This window comes from Chaetura pelagica, unplaced genomic scaffold, assembly GCF_000747805.2.
Source record: "Chaetura pelagica isolate M959 unplaced genomic scaffold, ChaPel_1.0 scaffold299, whole genome shotgun sequence".
NCBI classification, from domain to species: domain Eukaryota; kingdom Metazoa; phylum Chordata; class Aves; order Apodiformes; family Apodidae; genus Chaetura; species Chaetura pelagica.
The window spans coordinates 1,091,753-1,099,700 of NW_009954507.1; positions in this window are offsets into that span (position 1 = coordinate 1,091,753).

The window sequence follows — 7,948 nt, forward strand, 5'->3', positions numbered from 1 at the left end:
GGGGCCGCTGCGGCGCTGGCCCCACCCTCCGGGGCGCAGGGGCCGCCGCGGGAGGGGCCGCGGGTTCGCGTCCCGCCTCTGCTGCTCCGCTGCGCGGGCGCGCGTCACCGGGGGGTTCAGCCTGAGGTCGTGAGGCATCGCAGCCGCGGCAGAACTAAACCTGAGGTGCTCGCTCCTACAGGCCTTCGGTTTACATACTGCTTTAACCCGCCAGTAGCTCAAACTGGGCTGCAGGCATTTTCTCTCCATTCTAGCTGATGAGGAAATAACCTTGAATCTGAGATGCAGACTGGAAAAGTCCCAGTTCTGGCTAAAAACTCCAAACAGGCTGAATTCACTGGACGTCTGTGCATGGTTTCATCTCATAAGCGAGTCTTGTATGTGGCGCCATTACTTGTTTCTTGATTACAGTTCCAAATTAATACATAAATTTGAAGGGCAGAACGATTACCTGAAAGCAGAGTCTGGAGTGAAAATCAGAAAGACAACTGAAATTTTTATGGCACTCTGCCTTGACTAGTTCTGCCAAAATGTGCCTTTCAGCATGCCTACACCTGCATGTTTTACCTCTGACACCACCTTCCCATGGCCCCTCAGCTTCTGGGGATCCAAACAGAAAGGTCTCCCAAACTCTGTTCTTTATTTTGTTGTTGTTGCTTCACTTGCTCCAGCACACGCTTTTTTTCTTAAGCCTGTTTTACCTCTGAACCTTTCTTGTTTTTTGTTGACTGCTTTTGCAGCATTATCACAGAATCACAGAACACCAGGAGTTGGAAGGGACCTCAAAAGATCATCCAGTCCACCCCCCCTGCCAGAGCAGGATCACCCAGAGCACATCACACAGGAACGTGTCCAGGGGGGTTTGAATGTCTCCAGTGAGGGAGACTCCACAGCCTCTCTGGGCAGCCTGTTCCAGGGCTCTGTCACTCTCACAGGAAATAAGTTCTTCCTGATATTCACATGGAACCTCCTATGCTCCAGTTTGCATCCATTGCCCCTTGTCCTGTCACTGGTCATCACTGAGAAAAGCCTAACTCCGTCCCCCTGACACTCACCCCTTACATATTTGTAAACATTGATGAGGTCACCCCTCAGTCTCCTTTTCTCCAAGCTAAAGAGACCCAGCTCCCTCAGCCTTTCCTCATCAGGGAGATGTTCCACTCCCTTCATCATCTTTGTGGCCCTGTGCTGGACTCTTTCAAGCAGTTTCCTGTCCCTCTTGAGCTGTGGGGCCCATGTTCATGAAACCTCATTTCCTGCCATTTTTTCAGAAGTTCCCCCAAACTCTTTTGTTTTTTTTTTTCTGTCAGAGGAATTCACTGGCTCCTGTGCACTTGCAGCACTTTGTGCTGAATATGCTGAAATTCAGCTGCACTTTTTTTCTCTTTTAAAATTTCTTCTTCCCTATTTCTGACTATTCTGACTTGCCCCTCCAGTTCTTTAGGTTATAAGTACTGCAATAAGTGACATTTCCAGCTTTGTCACCAGCTTTCCTCATCGTTTCCGGTGAAAATGCTGTCACTTTGTCCTCTACTGAGTCTTCTGTCTGGCCTTAGTACAGGAGGGATGAAGCAACCCCAAAGTCACCAGCCCATGGAGCCTCCCATGGGGGAGGGAGACTGGTGAGGCTAAAGCTTATGGAGATTGTTCAGAGGTCCAAAGTATTCTAAGCACAGAACAACAACCTAGCCTGGGACACGACAAAAACATAACCCTGTTCCTCTCTGGAGCTATTGTGGCATTTAGAGAAGCCAAAGAATTACCAGCTGTGGTTTCTAGGTGCAACTGCTGCTGTGGAACTGGAGAAGTAAGCACAGCAGCTAAACACACATGGCAGTCCTCACGCAGTGCTGCAGAGAAATTTTGGAACATTTTTGGAATAACAGACCATCATTACATCCTCTCTCTTGTGGCTACTCAGCCTAATTGTACTCAATAGTTTTTACTGTTAAAAAGGATCATGAGGGTATGCCATACCCCACAATAGAGAGTAGCATGAAAATAATTTAAATTATCATTTCAAAATAGCTCAACAAACTGGTAATGGTCCTGAACTTATGCACTGGTACATCTGATTTTTCCCTGTTATGAAGGAAATTCTTAGTGTGCCTGTAGGTCTTGTTTGGCTTGACCTCATTTCTGCTGATAGCTGCTTCTGCTTCTTTCACACCCTGAAACATCCTGTTCTCTGCCATTCGTAAGCCATGTTGACCTTTTGGCTGTATTGTTGTTGCTGGGAATTTGAGGTTGTAAAATAATTGCTATAGTAGCTGGCTACTGATAGGTTTATTGGTAAAACTGGCCCATTGCAAAGAAAGAGAGAATAAAGAAAGGTGCAGAAAGACAAGACTGAGGTGCTTTTATTTTCTTTGTGAATGAATGGGTCACTCACTTCATATCACACATCCAACTGAGATATCCTCATCTTTCCATTTCCTGCATGATTTAATTTCATCTCCTTACCTTAATTACCTTACCTTAATTTCATCCTATTACCTTTCCACTGCTGATATCTCTAGTAAAGGCCAGTCTTTTATACAGGCAGGATTTATCTGAGTATATAAATGCTGCAAATTAATTAAAATGGATATAAAGTGCTATAAGCCCATCTTTCAATTGCAGCGCTTACTGTCAACGTTAGTACTGGTGCACCTGAGATAGTATTAGGAGGAACATTGTTATGCTATTTCCAGGTGTAGGCATCTGTATATGACTTTCCGTGATGATTTGCTTCTTACACATCTATTTCTACTAATTCTTATTTCTGTTTTTCTATCTTTAGTTTGTTCTGAGCTAAACTGTGTGGACTGTTCTGTAAATTCAGCGGACCTGAAAGAAGGAAAGGCTGCACTGTCCCTCTATTTATTTATTTATTTCCTAATAATTTATGTATAGCCATATAATTATTTTTTTTTTTTCTTTATGTTTTGCAATCCAGGATCAGGAAGAAGGATTTTCAGAAGTAACTTTTAAGTCTTTCTTGACTACAGAACTTGGAATGTGCTCTTTTTTGGCCTGAAGGTGATGCTGTTTCTCTAGGAAAAAGTGCTGGAAAAGACATAGGAGTACTTTGGAAGACTTGTAGAAAGTACTTGCATTAAAATTCGATATACACCTATTTATACTCTTCGACTTCATGTTAACAAGATTTCATCAGCACTTTTCAAGACTGAGACGTGCCTTAGCAGAACTCAAATGTTTTTTATTAAACCCTCCAGTATATCATGGACCAGAACAGTAAAAACAGGAGCAATTTGAAAAATAAAATTAATTATTATTAATGCATATCTTTAATCAAAACTGTTGTGTTGGTCATATGCTTTGATGTGCTTTCAGATTTGTTGGTGGGAGAGAGGTGTGGTTTCAGGGCAAGTCCCCACAAAAGATGCTTATGTGTTTTGAAAGATTTTACTGTGCAAAGCTGAGAGACAGCAGGTTTCAGTTATTATTTCAGTACCTTGCAAATTACTCATTTCAGTCAATTTTTGCCACCTTTGTGTTCGACTTGTTAAATACATGCAGATGACTGAATTTTGGCCCAACTTCTTGTTCCTTTGTACGCTTAGCAAACTGGTGAAATCCTTCTCCTTTTTACTAAGAAAACTTTTGTTTCTGGGAAGATTGCTGGAAATCCAATTCCACTCTTAGATGTCTCGAGTAATGTGGCCTGTCACCCTCAGGTGTCACCTGTGTCAGCCCTGTGTCTCAGCTTGCAGACCAGTTAATCCTGGCGTAGTAGAGAACTTGCCTTATCCTCAAATTGAGTGGGTGGGGAAAGGTGTCACCTACTGCCTTATATTTCTGGTGGGGTGCCAAGCACAACCGTTGGTTATTTTTGGAGAGTGAAGAAATGTAGGACTCTAGGATAGGTTAGACAGCGAGTGCTGGATGTTCTTCTTCAACATAGGCATATGTGGGGTCTGCACTGTTCAGCACACTCAGAAACCACCTGTAAGACGCAATAGGCAGACAAAGTTTACTGCTAGTGTGAAATTATGCAAGGTAGAAATATTTTGCAATACTTCCCAGCTGTTACTGGGCTACTGGATAGAATACAGTGGCAGATGACATTAAACGCTGAGGTATGACTGGACGCTTAACCCATTTTTACATTACTCCTCGGTGTGTGCTGCTGGCTGCTGCATGAGACAGGACATGGGTATGACTGAATTTTAGGTATCATAGAAACATAGAATCATTAAGGTTGGAAAAGATCTTCAAGATCATTAAGTCCAATCATCAGCCCGACACCCTCGTGACCACTAAACCATCTCCTGGAGTGCCATGTCTACCCATTTTTTGAACACTTCCAGGTTTGATGAATTCTGACTGAGCTTATGTCTTTATGGCTGCAGAATCAGGAGGAGAGGCTCAGACTGCAGAACATCTAAGCCAGGTGTGCTTAGGGATAACACTTAGCTTTACTTGCCACGTGCTTTATGCCTACTCAAGCAGGAAAAACAGTTGTGTGGTGGAACTGAGGTAAAGACTTTCAACTGTAATGAATTTTACTTCTAGGTCCTTTTATTTTCTAACTTGTTTAATTCAGGTAGTTCTTTCAATGCCTGCGAACTCCCAGAGGTTCCTTGTGGAGCATCAGGCACTGTGAAGGCTCCAAACTCCACATGAACCTAATAGGGATAATGGCTCCAGGAATATAGCTGAGTTCCTACATACAGCCACTGTGTATAAGAAATAAAATCTGCAGGTGTGCCAAGACAAGTGAAACTCAATGTTACATAGACCTGGGCATTTCAGCTGCACAGGGAAAGGTTCTGTTTCATGTTTGCAGAAACAGGATTGTTCATCTAATCTTTTTCTTGCCTCAGCCTCAATCTAGAGGTTGTGGAAGTCCTTACTGTACAGGTTCTGCTGCATCTGTCTCTGGGCCTTCATCTTGTCAGCATTGTATTGTGAGTCTTGGAGGTGATGAGCTCTCTCTGTCAGGCAATGTGCATATCAAAGGTGACTAGTGCTGATTTCTGATCTTTAGCTGGGATTTTGAGCCACATCTGTAACAGCCATGGCAAACATTACCTTCCAACATTGTTTGTTCTAGAGAACTTGCTAACTTTTCCCTGAAAACTGCTGCCTTAAATAACTGATCATTTTCTCAGGGGATATACAGGTGCTAGACTGAATCTTTGCTTACCACGATCCACCAAATCTAATTTGATCTCTACACACCTTATTATGTAGAGAATCACAGCTGGAAATGTGATGTTGTACTTCCCTCTTTGAGCTAGGGAGTTGTAGAAGAGGAATGGTGGCTCCCTGTTGTATAGTAAACACTTTTCACCTTGAAATCTGTCCCATACTCTTTGTTTGGAAAAAAAGAACTAAAGATGAGAAGCATTTTCTCAGTTTTATAGTGGCTTTTATGCACCTTGTAAAATGTGGTTTGTGTTCAAAACTGGAGGTCTGATTCTGCCTTTTGTTTCTGGTTGGATAACGAGTATCGGCAGTTTACCACTAGTTAATAAGTCTTAACAAAAGTTTGGTTAAATTTCTGTGTGATTTTACATGACAGATAGGAAGAGAGCTAGATGGTAATTGCCCATGGCCCCACTCTTTGGCTGTCACACATGCTGCAATGTTCTTATGGAAAAGGAAGTACTTTAAAATGCAACTCATATCTGCTTGGAAACTTTGGCTGAAGATCTAGTCAGAGATTAATCAGAATGTCTTAGGCAAGTACAGTGGAGTAGAGTTCATTCACTGTTTCACAGTTCTAGGATAGTTATAGGGGTTGCTAAGTATGAAGACCACGTATATATCTTCCTAGATGGGTGGGCAGGAAACAGTGCTTATTCTTGCCTTGTAATGGCACAATGGAAGTTCATGATTCTCCTTCTAGATGGGACACTTATTTTGGTTGGGAAGATGTGGCTACTTCCAGTGTAAAATTAACCTTTCAGGAAGTAACTTCAACTCTTTTCCTGAAGATGGTGGTCTCTGAAGTCTAGACCTTGGAAAAAATTCCAAGTTTCCACTTTTTCCAATGTTTAACGACAAAGGACTTTTTCACCTGTTGCTGCATATTTTTACAACTTACTCTAAGTGCATTGTATAGAATAAATCCAAATGTGTTTTTACAGCTACTAGTAGTGCTAATTGTGTGAAGACAGTTTTTGTACAAACGAGTTAATGTATAAATGCTTTTCCCTGTATCTACAACTCTGTGCTTGGACATGTCTGTTTGCAAGCCAGATGCACAGATCAGTACTTTATATCTCTTGGTTTTTAATGGTTGAAGCTTTAAGTTAAAAACATGTTAGTGTTTCTTTACTGGATTGAATAAAGCATGCCCCTTTCCATCCTGTTAATTAAATACTGTTTCCTGCATGTGAGGTAGTTATAATTCAAACAGAATAATCTCACATAAAAAGCAGCCAACTAAACAAACCAAAATCAGGGCATTTACCAAATATTTTCATACATTTAAAATGCCTTCTATAATGAGTACTTCCAGTAACTAAACACAATAGTGTATATCACATGACAATAGTGGTTGTAACGAAAATAACCATGGGAACCTCCATGCAAAGCCCCAGTGAAACATCCATTTCTAGGAGTAAGCCATGGATTAAATGGATGTACGGTTTAAATATAAAATGCATGTGAAAAAAAATCTGATTTAATACTTATTAAATGGAAGATAGATTACAGATCATTAATTTGCCAGGCTGATTTTACAGACAGATTGTCCTCTTTATTGAAATGATCCTGCTAGCCTTTGATGTCTTGGTATATCCCATAACAGAGTTGGGATCTGATTTGGTATCACACTAGTAGTGAATTTGGTACGTGGCCCATAGTTTTCACTACCTGTCGTGCAATAACTAAAACAATATTAAGTACAACTTGTTAAGCCAAATTCTGCATGAACTCCTGCCACTTCAGTGAAGTCAATTAACCTAGTAGTAGGGTGATACAGAATCTGGTCTCTGGTGATTTATATTCATTAAAAACCAGCACTGAGCTAGAAGATAATCAAATGCTTTTTGAGGCTGCCAAAGACTACAGCATGGTTTGATTTTTTTTTTTTTTTTTTTTTTTCCAGAATACTCAGTTTTGGAAGAACTTTAATTAACCTGTCACTGATTAGCACCTGGTAGGGGTAGAGAGCTGCAGAAACTGCACAATCCTGGAGTATATGATAACATATTATTCCCAGTGTGGGACCATTAGTTTCACAGTTTTCTCAGGTAAATATAAACATAGAAAAGTGTAATAAGTGTTACTGAAAGCAGAGCATGTATCAGCTGGGATTTCACTGTCTGTGGGTTTTAAATTCAGTGGTGTCCCCAAGGGTTAATCAATAGTGATGGCAATTACTCTTGGTCCACAAACCATATGAAATGAACATTTGTGTTTTTCCTGTTTTGCTTTGTCTCTTCACTAAGATGTAACGCAGGAATATAAAAATATTAAAAAGATGGTGTTGGAGCTGCAGTGGGCTGACAGAGTGGTTAGGTTTATTTTGTAGAAGGTGCTGTTCAGTAACAGTTGCCCGTTCACTTAGTCCTTTGAGAGTAGGATGATGTGTATCAGCTCTCTTCACTGCAAAAGACTGAAAAATCCCAACAACCTTGATTTTAGGGACACATGAAGACTGTACCTCCGGGAGTTTTATTTCTGTTTTTCCTTTTGTAAACTTCAGTTTCTGGAAAGTGAGTGGCTTAGATCACTGGGAAGTTTTTCTCAGTATTTGACGGGCACTGTTTGTAATGTGAAATGCACACAAGCCACAGTATGGCTGCTAAATAGAGGTGGTGAAATTTAGGTGTTACTGTAGCGTGAAACTTAGGTGTCACTGTAGCCCTGGTAGCATGAACATACATCCTTGGTCCTATTCACACAAATTATCTCAGTGAAATTAATGAGATTATTAATTCCTTACATGAGTGTGTGTGAGTACAAAGCTTTACAATGGTAGAGAAAGAGT